The sequence below is a fragment of the Lactuca virosa genome, chromosome 9 (assembly GCF_052849685.1).
Source record: "Lactuca virosa cultivar CGN04683 chromosome 9, Lactuca_virosa_CGN04683_v6, whole genome shotgun sequence".
NCBI classification, from domain to species: Eukaryota; Viridiplantae; Streptophyta; class Magnoliopsida; order Asterales; family Asteraceae; genus Lactuca; species Lactuca virosa.
Genome location: NC_136434.1, coordinates 45,544,155 through 45,561,141, shown reverse-complemented (window position 1 = coordinate 45,561,141; position 16,987 = coordinate 45,544,155). Strand labels below are relative to the sequence as shown.

The window sequence follows — 16,987 nt, the reverse complement described above, 5'->3', positions numbered from 1 at the left end:
GTTATGTTTCAGGTACCTTAGGGGATCGCGGGAAGGTGAAGGCGTGATCGTGCACCTCCTCGTGTTTTGTTTTATGATTTTGGGAAAACTCTTATATTGAACATGTTTTTAAAACTATTTTGTAAGCAATGATGATTTATGGGTTGGTTTTAAAAGTTTAAATTTTTCATGAATTTTATGGATGTTACACATGGGCAGCAAATACCTATTTATTTATGCTTATTAAAAATCAAATTATTCTTTTTAAAGAATTATAATTCGGAATTTGTTCCAAAAAACATGATAATAATATTATCAAAGCATTTCTGAAGAAATGTACTTTATTACATTAAAACCTTAGGATATCATTGTCAATACAGTACATAAGCATAAACGAAAGACTGCATGCCTTACAATAGTAAATTGACATATTTGCCTACTTTCCATTATCCTCTCATCAGAATCATCTCAACACACATGGGCTTTCATACCATAAGGGTCATTGTAAGCATCGGGGTAGACAATCCTGCTTAGGGGATTCCTTAGCAAATGCATGTCAATAAGGCAACCATGGGGGGGGGGGGGGTAGAGTACATCTTTAGTGAATGCATAATTCAGAAACACCTACAGATTTGCGAGTCTGCCAACATTCCACTGGACTATCTAGAATAGTCGGTGGTCGTCATCTATAATCCACTAGACGACTGGATCATCTATAAAGTCAACACCTCTCATCTTATCATCATTTCATCTCATCTATTTCATCATTATCATCCATTTTCTACACAATATATTATAAGCATAAAAATTATATATATATATATATATATATATATATATATATATATACACACACACACGATCAAATAAAATCGTGTTATAATATTTCTTCTAGCACAAGTATCAGGAAGTACAAATAATAGGCATATTTAGCATATAATCATCTAGACAATTCATATTTATCTGTAAGTCGAAGTTACTATGCACTCACTTGTTAACGTGATGATTCGAAATTAGGACAACGCTTCGCTTCTAGAACTTGACCTTTACTTTGACGTGACCTAGTATCATTATCACTAAGTCTTAGTGTAACGTTTCTAATGATAGCCTAGACCTATCAATGATTCCAATAAATACCAATAGTTCTATCAAATAAAGATCAGCCGGACAGGATAGTTGGGAGGCATGACCATTTCGGCGTGTAGCATTTCTGAAATCCAACAACCAAGCCAACATAACCATTCTAGTCACATCTCCCGTAAGTAGATCAATAAGTATTATAACTTGGAATTACTGATAATTCTTATTTATGGGTTCATATTAATGACTTGTGACTATAAATATAAGTTACACTGAAAGAACTAAAGTGTATGTTAACTTACAAAGGTTCCTCTTGACCAAAGTTCATAAATCACACTCGTAGGGCTCCTACTTGATGGCTACTACTTGGTTGAATACCTCAGGGGTTGCAGGGCTTCACCAGAACACAGAAACTAAGGGAAAATGGCCTAAAAGTAAGGAATACTTGAGAGAAAATTATTTAGGAGTGTGGGAGTGAAGCATTTTATAGGAAAGAAACACAAAGCGCGACGTGCCCTATGGGTGTGTTGGCTCCTATGGGCTTCTACCACGTGTCGCCGTGTCACTCGTCCACATGCACCTCTTCTAGAAGGTGCCACGTGTCACTTTCCTATGGTGCTACATGTCAAAATCTCCTTGGTTCACGTTGGCATGTCGCGAAAGAAGGCGGTTGTCCTGACATGGCCATGTGGCGCTCTTTCGTGGTGCCACGTTATCAGCACGCATAGCACACCTCACGCGCATGATTTTTTATATTTTCAAAATTGCATAACTTTTTCATACGAGCTTTGTTTTTGACGTTCTTTATATCCCCGAAAAGCTTTCAACGTGTTCTACAACTTTCCTTTAGATCCCAATAGCTAATTCTCAATCTATCAAAATTTTATATTTTTCATAGGCTTAGGCTGTTGAATTCACTACGGAAATTATAAATCCTATATACGGACTTCGTTCTAGATGTTCTCTATATCGACGACCTCTTATTAACGAGATCTTCAACTCTCTTTTATATTATTTTTCTAATAACCTATCGTTCCAGAATTCAATTTCTATGTGCACATTGCTGTGCTGAAACATTGAAAAATCATAAATTCCTCTCACGAAGTTAGATTTGGACGTACTCTATATACACGCTCTGGGTTTAACGACTACTACAACTTTCGTTTAGATCACTAAGGCTAAAAAGTAATTTATTAAAGTTTTACTTTCTTTGATACGTAGAGTCGTGTCGGTTTAATTATGAAACTTCGAGGAAGCATAACTTCTTCATACGAAGTCGGATTTCAGTGTTCCTTATATCTCTGGAATCCTCATCTCGACTACTTCATCTTTCATCAAGGATATTCGTCGTAATTATTATTCTATTTGGCGCGTATTTTACTCCTATTTTTATTATATTATTGTAAGTACGTATAATACATATAACTACACAAAACACACATAATACTCAATAATTCCCTTTATTTTGTAACATCCATAAAATTTAGGTAAAATTTAAACTTTTCAAACATTTCAAAACCATCAATTGTTTACAAATTGTTTTCAAAATAATCCAATATCAGAGTTTTCCCAGAAATCACAACATGAAAAACGAGGAGGTGCACGATCAAGCCTTCGCCTTCCCGCGATCATCTGAAGTACCTGAAACAAAATCCATAACTGTAAACCCAACGCTTAGTGAGTCTTCCCCATAATACCACCACATAAACATAACCAATAAAAACATGCATAATGAGCCTTCAACCTGACTGGACCGCATCGCAGGACCTTCAACCTATCTGGATCGCTCCCGAGCCTTCGGCATGACTAGACCGCCTCGCATGGCCTACAGCCTATCCGGACCACTCGTCGGGCCTTCGGCCTGACTGGACCGCCTCATAGGGCCTATAGTCAATCCGGACCGCCCATGGTATATTGGCCTTCATCACAAAGCAGGACCGCCTCAACCCCACCACACACAAACCATGTCGACATATATATATATATATATATATATATATATATATATATATATATATATATATATATATATATATAACAATTAAACATATAACCAGCCAACGGACAAACAGGCAGATCTTATAGATCACTAAGCATAACATCATCCTATCTACCAGGATACAGATCTAACAGATCATAGCAAATTCCTATCTACCAGGATACCGATCTAAGAGATCACAATAACATAGCAACATCCTATCTACCAGGATACCGATCTAACATATCACTACAGCATACAAGCATACAATAAACCAAGATAAAAATCCTAAAAGGGTCGGCATTGGTGCCTTCGACCCTGTTAGTGTTGGATTAGATGTCTAAGCCCATAACTATTATTGGTATGTACTTGACCCGAGAGTAGCATGGTCCATTTGGGTTGCATATCATCAGGACAATTCGTTAGGATGGACTTTTGAGAGAAGGTTATTTATGGTTTATTAATATATTATAAGTTATAATATATTAATATGAAATCATATGTTTTAATTAGTATCGATCAAGAATTAATTTGGAATTAATTTAGTGATCAAAAGAGACTAATTAAATCTATGGGGACTAATTATGATAATTAGTTATATTTATATGTGTTGGGCTTATGATCCATGTTGGACCAAGTTTATGTATGGATACATAAAGAGTTGGGCCACATGAACCATGGATCATAAAACCCATGGGTATGGATTAGGGGTTATACCCATGACCCTTGGAATCCTACATATAAATAGGTTACTCCATAGCCAAAATCACCACTTCTTTTCTTAGAGAAATATGGAGGTGTTTTGGTGCATGGAATTCTCTCTCAAGAGCCACCTTTGTCCTAGGTGTGTTGTGATTCCATTTGAGGCATTTCATACTATTGGTGCTAAGCTCTTAAGGCTAAATACATCAAGACTTCAAGCCACATAAAAGGTATGTTTCCCTAACTAGTATATTATATGGTTTATGTCAAATGCATGCTAGTTATAGGTTTAATGCCTTGGAAACCATTTGCATGTATAATAGAGAAAACATAGATCCAAGGTATTTAGGGTTGTATGTGCACCATAGGATGTTGTAGTATACTAAAACCCAACAGTGGTATCAGAGCCATGGGTTGTTTTCTATTATATTTGATGCAAATGTATTTTTTTTTTCAAGTTGAAGGAAAAAAAAAGAAAAAAAAACATGAAGTTTGTCAAATTTTATGATAATTACTTGATTTTATGAAAAACTAATTATTTATAAAATTTGAGTCACTTTACTACAAGAGTTGAATTAGGTCAATTTATTAAAAGATAGAATGATATGATTATTTTATTTGTTTTAAAAGTTTGATCTAAACGGTTTTAAGGAGTTACAAATTTTGTCATAAAATTTTGGAACTCAAAAGTTTTTTTTAAAGTTATGATCTTAAGAGTTTTGAAACTTCCATAAGTTATGGATGTGAAATGTCTCATTTATTAACTCTTTAGGTTATGAATTCCAAGAGTCTTCAAAGGATAATTGTCAAAGTTTCAAGATTTGTATTAGTTTATATGATTATCTAATTTCTTGAAAATTATTGATGTGAATTATCTTTACTTATGAGTTTAATCTAGATCATAGAAAAATTATTTGATTATTGTGTTAATTGGAATATTTGATCTTAATGGTTTTTATGAACTCCATAACTTGTCCTCAAGTTATGGAAAGTGAAGAGTTTTCCTTTTAAAGTGTCATTAAGTCTCATAGGTTATGAAAATAGAAGAGTCACTATTTTTAATGTCAACATTAAATGATTTAATGTCTTCCATAACTTGTCCTCAAGTTATGGAACTTGAATTTTTTTTTCATTAAACCTTAATTAAACTCATAAGTTATGAAAAATCCAAGAGTTTTGAAAGGTTTCAAAACTTGTCCTCAAGTTTTGGAATTTGTAAAGTTACCCCCCATGTATACTTTAATTCCAAACTAGACCTTAGAATTTTAAAAGTTTAAAATTCAACCCTTATACTATTATTATAATTTTAATTATATAGATATGTATAAGATAAATTCGTCGAACCATTAGTAGTCCTCATTCACGAAGCCGGTCTATAAGGGGGGTATAAGGTTACTGCCTATAAAATGGCAGTTTAATGGGTGTCCACTCTCACTCACCGCTTCCTTGACGGGTGGAGGGTCGTTAGCCGAACAGGTAGGACAAGGACTATAATTCTCCCTTCATTATAAGTATAATGATAAATACTAAGTAACTAAACACTTATAAATTCCCAATCTTAGTTACTTAGGAAAATGTGAATAAGGTGCTAATCCATGAAATTACACTAGCACTTTGTTTAAGCTGTTAGTGGAGCGTGTGTGGTTAACCGGCACACTAACATGGACTTAACAAGGTAGGCAAAGGGTAACTTAATTTTTATCATAGTATCGTTGGAGCGTGTGTGGTTAACCGGCACATCGATTGAGGGGGTAAATATTAAGGGTACCAAGTATATTTGCATGGTTACTTCACACCTTGTTTTGTGATCCTCGACATCCCAGTCACAAAACCTGAAGGGCACACTCGAGATTGAAACATGCCGTTGAAAAGTTCAATGAATCTCAAAAGAATCTAGGAGTTTCAAAACCAATTAAAACCTAATAATACATTTCGTTTATCTTGGTGGAAATTGGTGAATCGTCATTCACCTACCTTCAAATATTTTATAGCTTGGATTACGGCATCCCTCTTCCAAGTTATAAAATAGTTTGTTGGGTCCTAGCCTTAATATATCATGTTGGGTGTTATATTAAGGACTTAAATCAACTTTACGTGAATTTCTCCCATTGTTGATGTCTGGTTTAGACAACAATGATCTTCCCAAACCAAACTTTCCTAATGAATATGACTTCCCGAGTTTGGCTCATGGAAGTAATACTTCTCTTCCTCCACCTCCTCCAATTATTCTGCCTAACCCACAAGTTCAAGGTCACTCAAGCCCTAATGGCAAGCAAGGTCTATGTGTGATCACATCTTAGAGATGAAGTCACATATTGACAAGTCGGGAGAGTTGGGTTTCAAAGTCTTGAGAAAGTTGGATGTTCAATCACTTTCTAAGTCACATAGTGAGTTCCTTTGGGACTACTATGAAACAGACTATGACATGAACCTTAATGATCATATCTATTTGCTTGGTGCTGCTGAATCATCAATAATTTGGAACGATAGTAAAGCAAATTTGATTAGAAGATCAACTTCCAAAAAAATTTATGGACAGTGACAATGGTGACACTGGAAATCCATAAAAAGCATTCTCTTCCCAATGGAAAGGGATTGGCCATAGTCAACCCGGTTAACCAAATGGTAAAGAGAAAGGCTAAGTCTGAGATAGTCCCATTACCAAAGGGTCCATATGTTTATTTTGCCAAAGGAAGGGGCGTTGATTGCAAAGCTGCCAAATTTACCTAAGGATGTTAAAGTCAATAAGTTTGACTCTACATCAGGTAGAGCCCATTATCTAACTCTGTTAAGTTCTATTCTGAGATCCTCATTACATGATGTGACTGGGTCACATGTTGATGTTTTAAGAATCAAAGAATAGAGAGAAATCTTAAAGGAAGTATATGCTGATTCTGATCGCGAAGGTGGATTTCGATCGCATCAGAATTTTAAGCAGTTGCTTAAGAAGTTATGATATATTGCTAAAGAATAGATAACAACAATTTTCCATGTGGATTGTAAGGATAAGTTTTTCCGCAAAGTTTTAAAATAAAAGAAAATTGTTTAATTTTATTTATTTGAAGTATCCTTACAATGGCATTTGTGGAAAATTGTTGCTTATATGATTCCACTGACAGCAATATTGGAAAATGGATTTGATTCTTTCATTTGTGGTAGTGTCTAAATTTACCAAATCAGGAAAGTTCCTCATCACCCAAGTTTCAATTGGACCGAAACTTGGAATCATGCAAGTTGAATAGTATGATGAATGAGAACTTTCAAGCATTGGAAAATCAAGACTAATTATTTGTTCACATGGATGTGTGAGTCAAGTGAAGGACTAAAAGGATTGAGTACACATTCTTGTGCACTGGTCATGTCCACCACAAAGCTCGTTAAGACTATTTGATTTACTAAAGTTTAGTAAATATGGTTATACTTACAAGTTTAAGTATAATTCTGAAACATTGGAAAAGTCTCAATGTATGGCAGAACGAATGGGAAGAATCAAATTAGGCAGAAAGATAAAAGTTTCTCAAATCTGAAAAGATGGGAGAGTACTTTAGTATCATGTTTGTGATCATCTTAATGATTTAGAAATCATATCACAATTAGTCCTCTAAAGGTCATCTTAGTGCATTCTTATGACTAAGAAGAGGAGTCATGAATTGTTGAAATGGTTAGATCAGGAAGATGAGTAATACTTCGTTCCAAAACAATTCTTAGAGTCATACTCCAAGATTGTAACTTGAGTGACATATCTTAAAGAAAGGTTTAAAACACTTGTCAAATGTAAGAGTAAAAGTGTCCTACTCTTGTACATTTGAAATTGGTAAGTTGTGATGTTTTGGATAAAACAAAGACCAACTAAGGCCAATTGTGTGAAGTGTTTGTCTTGATAAAGAATCCGCACTATCTCTTGAATATTTGGCAAGATAGTCTTATATGTCAAGAGGATAGTGGGAGTCTTAAAGATCCTAAAAAGAATTTCAAGAACTAATCAAGAATAAAACCTGAGGTTCTTCACTAGCACACGACTTGAGGTTTATAACCTATCGTGTTGACATATTCTGTGCCCATTCCAGTTAAAGTGGGCTTTGCATAGGAGTTCTGAAAGTTCTCAATTGGTTGCATAACAACTTGGAAGCAATGGCAGGCCCTGTACTGCCAGGTGGCAAGAAGTTAAGATTGCATAAGTTCAGTCCATATGAGTTTGGATTTGTCATTATCCTTGTCTTGTGACTATGGTTTTGACGATTCACATGGATAAGAACACATACACCATAAAATCTAAGGGTCATAAGGTTTCTCTCCGATTCATGAAAATGATGGTGAGGAAACACTTCCACCAAGTAGATTTGAAGCAGATGGCAAAAGGTCTAAACAATTGAGACTATGATTACGGTATCCCTTTTCATAGTTCTGAAATTGTTTAGACACACATGCATGCTATCTAAGGAAAGGTGTATGATTTTGATAAAGTTTTATCAAAGCATCTCGTATCAGAAATCTAAACTTTGGTAAGAAAGTCAATAAAGTATTGATTTCTAGAAGTCCAGCTGATTTCTGAGTACATGTCAAAGCTAGTGGGAGCATAAGTGTTATGCTAATAATCATCATGTTAGTGGGAGCATGATAATTATTGTTAGTGTTGCAAGTTAGCAATGTTAATTATAGAAAACAAAAGTTTCAATTCGTGAGGCTGCAGGGATTGAAAAAGTTGTTTTGCTATAATTAAGGGAGAGGATATACTTCATTTCAGTTCTAAAGGCTTAGATTGAGACCTTAATCATCTTTAGTCAAAAATATATATATATGAATTTCATGTTGGATTGGTCCAACTTAAGGAAATTCTATATATTGCGTTCTCAAAATTCGATTATGATTACGGCATCCCTCTTCATAGTCAAATTTTGAAAACATGGCAAATAAAAATATTGTAGCAAAAGACTAGTCTAGAATCATGTCTTTATGTGAGACATCATGAATCGTGTACCATTTGCTTTGGGTACACGATCGATTGCATGTGCTATAATATTTGTCATTTCTAAATTTTTCCAAATGCCCAGAGGCATTAAGAAGGGAAAAGGTCTAGAATTGGATATGACTAAAATGATTAAGCAATTGTCGAGGACAATCTGAGGTTTACCAAAGATTGGTTGCTCAGGGACAGTTGGAAGTATAGTGCTAATTTTGGAAGGACCATATTGACATATTCTGAAAAGAGGCATCTCTTATTCAGAAGTGATAGTCAAAATGAGAATATGGAGTTGTCTCCATAGGTGGAAGTTATCTGTGTAAGATTAGAAAACTTAATGCAAGAAGCATGTCCAAAGCAATGTACTTTGAATATGAGACTTAGTTTCCATGGAGTTGATCTCCATTGGAATACCTTATAATGACTGTTGACAAGTCTTTGTGACTTTGTACATATTCATTACAGGAGGGTCAGTGCATATAAGTTTAAAATCCAAACAGATTTCGATAAATGATAGGAATTTGAAATTCTCACATTTTTCGATAAGGATTTGGGAGTGTGAAATTAGAATCATTGAAATTATGTTCAATTGGTTTATTTCACAAAGTAAGGATCATAGACAAACATAGAGTGCATACTTGGTGTATGGCAAAGCTATTGTTTAAGAAAAACATAGTGTACATGCTTGGAGCATGGGACAACTAGTGTTTTTAATTCAAGTATAAAGTTGATAAAACCGAAACAATGAATAATAAGTAATCAGTATGGTGATAAATAAAAGTGTTTATTTATATTCATAGGGTTTGATACCATATTTGATTCATTTATTCTTGTGTTTCACTTTGCATGTTTTGACTTCCAAAATAACTAAGTCGCTCTTCCTGAATGATTAAGTTATTCAAACCATCCACAGTCGGTCATATGTTGGAAGTAGATATGAATCAAGACTGTCATGGGTTGGTTTGTAGAGGTCCAAGTTGGTGGACAAAGTGGTGCTACAACACTCATGAGTGCTCATAAGTTCTGAGTATTGGATTCAACCCGCGCTCATTTGAATCACTTCATGGATTTTATCACGAGTGATCATGAGACGATAATATCTTATATTCTTCAAACCTAGAGATATGAGTTGTTACTATGAGTTGGTTATACATTGATTGCACGAAAACGCATTTGGTAACTCGATGTTATAAAACGTGCCTTTGTGTATGATTCAACAAGTAGTAGAACAAGCCATATGAGTCGAAGTTTATCCATTCCTTTTACCTTCGGGATAAAAGCGATATCTGTGGGGCCCTCGATGATTTAGCGATGACACATGTGAGTGCTTGGCCAAGCCAGGACTGATTTGATTTGTTCAATCAGTCAGTCATCATAAATCGAAAATCGAGAAACAACAAATGGACAGAGAGAATGATTATAATCCATGTCTCAGTCCATATGATATCTAGAATGGAGGAATATATGATCCCTTATCTAATGGACGCGTCATTGATTTGTTCAGAGTTCGACAGCGGCTTTAAGAGCTACGATTGCTAGTCGGGTTATGAAGTCGTACTTGCAATAATAGTTTTAGACTTATCCAAGTGGGGGACTGTTGGATTAGATGTCTAAGCCCATAACTATTATTGGTATGTACTTGACCCGAGAGTAGCATGGTCCATTTGGGTTGCATATCATCAGGACAATTTGTTAGGATGGACTTTTGAGAGAAGGTTATTTATGGTTTATTAATATATTATAAGTTATAATATATTAATATGAAATCATATGTTTTAATTAGTATCGATCAAGAATTAATTTGGAATTAATTTAGTGATCAAAAGAGACTAATTAAATCTATGGGGACTAATTATGATAATTAGTTATATTTATATGTGTTGGGCTTATGATCCATGTTGGACCAAGTTTATGTATGGATACATAAAGAGTTGGGCCACATGAACCATGGATCATAAAACCCATGGGTATGGATTATGGGTTATACCCATGACCCTTGGAATCCTACATATAAATAGGTTACTCCATAGCCAAAATCACCACTTCTTTTCTTAGAGAAATATAGAGGTGTTTTGGTGCATGGAATTCTCTCTCAAGAGCCACCTTTGTCCTAGGTGTGTTGTGATTCCATTTGAGGCATTTCATACTATTGGTGCTAAGCTCTTAAGGCCAAATACATCAAGACTTCAAGCCACATAAAAGGTATGTTTCCCTAACTAGTATATTATATGGTTTATGTCAAATGCATGCTAGTTATAGGTTTAATGCCTTGGAAACCATTTGCATGTATAATAGAGAAAACATAGATCCAAGGTATTTAGGGTTGTATGTGCACCATAGGATGTTGTAGTATACTAAAACCCAACAGTTAGTACAGTGAGGAAAACTCACCTCACAAGTAGTGTTGAATCAAGAAGATCAAACCCCAACTCTCAGTTCCGATCTCGGCTGCCTACAACCACCATGTGACTAACCTCATCAAAATCCCGAAATACCCTCAAGGTCAAACTTGGTCAACCATGGTCAAAGTCAAAGTCAACAGTCAAGGTCAGTGGTCAAGGTCAACAGTCCATGTTGACCCAACTCGTCGAGTGCATCTACTGCCTCGTCGAGTTCCTTCCTATCTCAGAAAAATCATGAAAAGCTTGATACAACTCGCTGAGTTACCAGGGTAACTCGTCGAGTTCTTCATCATCCAGAAAGCGGGAAAACCCGACTCAACTCGTCGAGTTAGCTAGGCAACTCGTCGAGTTGTCCTAGTCTTCATCCATTCAGTCGCTTTCCAAGTGAGTCTAATGCCTCCAAACTATAGATTTGGTCCTCTAGGGTTGAGATACCACGTAAAGCTGTAAGTTTTACGTCCATGCATGACATCATGGGGCTAAAACACTTATTCATAGCTTAGTAAGAGGTTTAGGGCATGAAGGAGGGCCAATACTTGATAAAGCTTGGAACTTTAGGCTCAAAGAGCCACAAAACATCCAGATCTGAAGTGGCAACTTCAAATAATGCATCATTCCAAGAATGACTCCAATATGGACCAAGAATAACAATATCTTTTCATAGAAGTTGATCTAAGCAATAAGAGGCCAAGGTTTCGACTTTATACCTCAGAATGGTTGCCAAAACAGAGTAAACACTAAATCTACAATCTCTCCCTTCATCCAACTTCTTCAAGCTTCTTGTTCCTTCCAAAAGAGCACCAAAATCACTCTCTAAGCTCACACACACACAAAGAGGGCAAAAGCACGAACTAGGGTTTTTTCTCTATACAAGGAGGCGATGTAGGAGGCCAATAATGAGAGTTAAGGCCTTTAAATAGGGTGCAAACCCTAAAAATTAGGGTTTTCATGTCCAGCCTTCAAATCGTCGAGTTGGGGCCTTCCAACTCGTCGAGTAGATATTAAAATATATGCGGGCATTAAACATTCTACATGACGAGTTGGAGCCTTCTAACTCGTCGAGTTGCCCTAAAAATACATATAAGCTTTTAAATTCATACCTGAAAATTTGGGATGTTACAACTCTCGCCCACTTGAACTAGGTTTTGTCCTCGAAGCCTGCTGCGGTGAACAATTCCGGATAATGCTCCCGCATTTCGGCCTCAGGCTCCCAAGTCCACTCGGATCCCCTCTGATGTTGCCACTGTACCTTAATCAAAGGTATCTCCTTGTTGTGCATGACCTTTATCTTCCTTTCTAAGACAGCCACTGGCTTCTCAACGTAATTCAAGTGGTAGTCGACCTGAATGTCATCCAACGACACTACCGTACCCTTGTCTAATATACACTTCCGCAACTGTGAAACGTAGAAAGTGTTGTGAATCTGACTGAGCTCCTCCGGAAGATCTAGTCTATACGCCACCTTGCCAACTATGGCAATAATCCGGAATGGTCCAATGTATCGGGGACCCAACTTTCCCCTCTTCCTGAAACGGATCACACCCTTCCAGGGTGAGACCTTCAATAACACCATGTCACTGACCTGAAACTCCAACTCAGATCGGCGCCGGTCGGCGTAACTCTTCTGCCGACTATGAGCAGTCTGCAACCGCTACCTGATCTGTTGTATCATCTCGGTAGTCTGCAGAACCACCTCGGTCTGACCCATCATTCTATGACCAACCTCGTCCCAACAGACTGGGGTACGCCATCTTCGCCCATACAACAACTCAAAAGGCGGAGCACCAATGTTGGAGTGAAAGATGTTGTTGTAGGAGAACTCTGCAAGGGGTAGGTAAGAGTCCCAACTCCCACCAAAATCAATGGCACAGGCCCTCAACATATCCTCAAGGGTCTGAATGGTCCGCTCGCTCTGGCCGTCTGTCGACGGATGGTAGGCGGTGCTAAAATGCAGTCTCGTGCCCAGTCCCTCATGGAACTTCTGCCAGAAACGGGAGGTGAATCGAACATCACGGTCTGAGACAATAGAGACCGGCACCCCATGGCGAGCAACGATCTCGCGGATATATACATCGGCCAATTTCTCGGCCGATGAACTCTTCCGAATGGCCATGAAATGGGTGCTCTTGGTCAGTCGATCCATGATGACCCATATAGCATCATATCCCTTCACCGTCCTAGGCAACTTGGTGATAAAGTCATCGTGATCTACTCCCATTTCCACATGGAAACCTCCAGGGGTTGCAGCTTGCCATGCGACCTATGATGCTCGGCCTTGACCATCCTGCAGGTCAAGCACCTCTCGACGTACCAAGCGATCTCTCTCTTCATGCACGACCACCAGTAACTCAAACTCAGATCCCAATACATCTTGGTGGCCTCCGGGTGAATAGAAAGACGAGACTTATGAGCCTCCTCCAATACAATGTGTCTAACCCCACCAGACACAAGAACCCAAACCCGACCACAACGGGTCAATAAACCACGACTATTCTGTACGAATTTGGTGATCTCACCCCTGGTCCTCTCAATTTTCCAATTCTCATGCCGTACACCCTCATTATGAGCTTCCCTAATCAAGCTCACAAGTGGAGAATCCACAGATATCCTCATACACTACGCCGGAACCGAAGATCCTGCCGACTTGCGGCTCAGGGCGTCCGCCACAACGTTCGCTTTACCAGGATGGTAAAGAATCTCGCATTCATAATCCTTGACTACGTCCAGCCACCTGCGCTGCCTCATGTTCAGGTTCGGCTGATCCATGATGTGTCTCAAGCTCCTGTGGTCAGTGTATATGGTACATCAGATCCCGTAGAGGTAATGTCTCCAGATCTTGAGGGCGAAAACTACCGCTCCCAACTCAAGATCATGTGTGGGATATTTCGTCTCATGCGAATTCAACTTTCGCGAGGCATAGGCTATCACTCGTCGTCTCTGCATGAGGACCGCTCCCAATCCGGTGATGGATGCATCATAGAAAACCACAAAATCCTCAACTCCTTCAGGGAGTGTCAAAAATGGAGCCTCACAAAGTTTTTGTCGGAGGGTCTCAAATGTTGTTTGTTGCTCAGGGCCCCACCAAAAATTCACCCCCTTCCTCGTCAGACGAGTGAGGGGTACTGTAATTTTGGAGAAATCTTGTATAAATCATTGGTAGTACCCTGCCAATCCCAGAAAACTCCTGATATCCGAGGGAGATTTCAGAACCTCCCACTGCATCACCGCCTCGATCTTGTCCAGATCGACCAAAATCCCCTCCTGGTTAACGAGATTTCCAAGGAAATGAACCTCTCGCAACCAAAACTCGCATTTCGAGAACTTGGAATAAATCCGTTCTCGCCTCAAAACTCTCAGTAGCTCGCGGAGGTGCTCCTCATGCTGCTCTTTGGTCTTAGAATACACCAAGATGCCATCTATGAACACGATAACCGAGCGATCGAGCATCAGTCTGCATACCCGATTCATCAGGTCCATGAATACTACTGGTGCGTTGGTGAGCCCAAACGACATCACCACAAACTCGTAATGTCCATAACGACTCCGAAACACGGTCTTCTCCACGTCATGTCCTCCTCCCTCACTCTGTATGGAAGTCTTTGCCAGGGCTTTTCAAGCGAATTTATGGTTGTTCAAAGATCCTTTCATGCATTATGTTATGTATCAAGGAAAATCCATTCTTGGTTCAAAAGGGACGTTTCTTTTGATGAATAAATGGAACTATTACTTTGTCAATTTCGCGAAATCTTCTTTTTACCTGTGGTCTCAACCAGGAAGGATTTATATAAACCAATTATCCAATCATTCCCCTGACTTTCTGGGTTATCGTTCAAGTGTGCGGCTAAAGCCTTCAATGGTACGCAGTCAAATGCTAGAAAATGCATTTATAATTGAAAATGCTATTAAGAAGTTTGAGACTATTGTTCCAATTATGCCTTTGATTGGATCATTAGCTAAATCTAAATTTTGTAATGCATTGGGGCATTCTATTGGTAAGGCGATTTGGGCCGATTTCTCATATTCTGATATTATTGACCGCTTTGGGCGTATATACAGAAATCTTTCTCATTATCATAGTGGATCTTCAAAAAAAAAAGAGTTTGTATCGAGTAAAGTATATACTTCGACTTTCTTGTGCTAGATGCAGCTCTAATGGTCTTCAATTCTCCAAAACAAAATTTCCTAAAAATTGGTTAAGCGGAGGTTTTCAGATAAAAATCCTATATCCTTTTCATTTGAAACCTTGGCACAGATCTAAGCTAAGACTCTATGATTCTGATAGAGATCTAAAGCAACAAGAGGATTTTAATTCTTGTTTTTTAACAATTTTGGGAATGGAAACGGAATATCCTTTTGGTCCTCCTCGAAAAACACCTTCCTTTCTTGAACCCATTTTTAAAGATATAGACTATAAAGTCGAAATCAGAAAATTAAATTTTAGAGTTCGAAGATTTTTTAAAAAAATAAAAAAGAAAGAAGCAAAAGCATTTTTCTTTATAAAACAAAAAATAAAAGAACTTTTAAAAGGAAATAAAATTCCATTATTTCTATCTAGAAAAATATATGAATCAAGTGAAACTCAAACAGAAAAGGATTCCATAATCAGCAATGAGATAATTCATGAATCACTTAGTCAAATTCGATCTACAGGTTGGACAAATTATTCACAGGCAGAAGAAGAAATGAAACATAGGATTGATAGAAGAAAGACAATCAGAAATGAAATAGAAATAATGAAAAAAAATAAAATTAATAATGCAGAATCATCCCAAAAAATTTTGAAAATATTGAATTATTAGTTAAATTTTTCATTGAAAAAATATACATAGAGATCTTTCTATGTATCATTAATATGCGCAGAATCCCTCTACAACTTTTTATCCAATCAACAAAAAAATTATTGATAATGATAAATACATTAACAATAATGAAACAAATCAAGAAAGGATTAATAAAACAAAACAAAATAAAATTGACTTTATTTTGTCTATGACTATAAAAAGGGCTTTTGATAATCTTAGAAATAGTAAGCGGAAGTCAGATATTTTTTTTGATTTATCTTACTTGTCACAAAAATATGTATTTTTCAAATTATCACAAACGCAGATTATTAACTTCTATAAGTTAAGATCTATTTTTCAATAAAATGAACCGTCTTTTTTTCTTAAGACTGAAATAAAGGATTTTTTTGGAAGACAAGACATATTTCATTCCGAATTAAGACATAATAAGAATGAATCCATGGAAAAACTGGTTAAGAGGTCATTATCAATACGATTTATCTCAGATTACATCGTCTAGATTAATCCCCCAAAAATGGCGAAATAGAATCAACCAATGCCAGACGTCTCAAAATAAAGATTTAAACAAATGGTATTCCTCTGAAAAAGACCAATTACTTGATTAAAAAAAAACAAAATTCGAAAGTCTATTTATTAGCAAATAAATAGGATAATTTTAAAAAAACTATAGATATGATCTTTTATCATATAAATATATTCATTCTGAAACTAAAAATAACTACTATATTTATAGATCATCATTAGAAACAAATAATAACCAAGAAAATTCCACCAGAAATAAAGAAATTTTTTTTAGGATGCTCAAGAATATTCCTAGCAAGAATTATTTAGGAAAAAGCGATATTATATATATGGAAATAAATAAAGATAGAAAATTTTTGTATAAAATTAATAAAAATATTAAGGTTGAACCTAATAAGGACCAAATAAAGGATAAAAATAAGGACCAAATAAAGGACAAAGTTCATAATAATGGTCTTTTTTATATTCCGATTGATTCAAATTTGGAAATAAATTACAAAAATGTATTTTTTGATTGGATGGGAATGAATGAAAAAAATCTTAATCTTAAATTGCCTCATAT

General features: G+C 36.6%; 1 pseudogene; it reads left to right on the top strand.

The window, feature by feature from the left end:
• The first annotated feature begins 14,690 nt into the window (after positions 1-14,690).
• Positions 14,691-16,508, top strand: LOC145139191 (maturase K pseudogene; annotated as a pseudogene).
• The last annotated feature ends 479 nt before the right edge of the window (positions 16,509-16,987 follow it).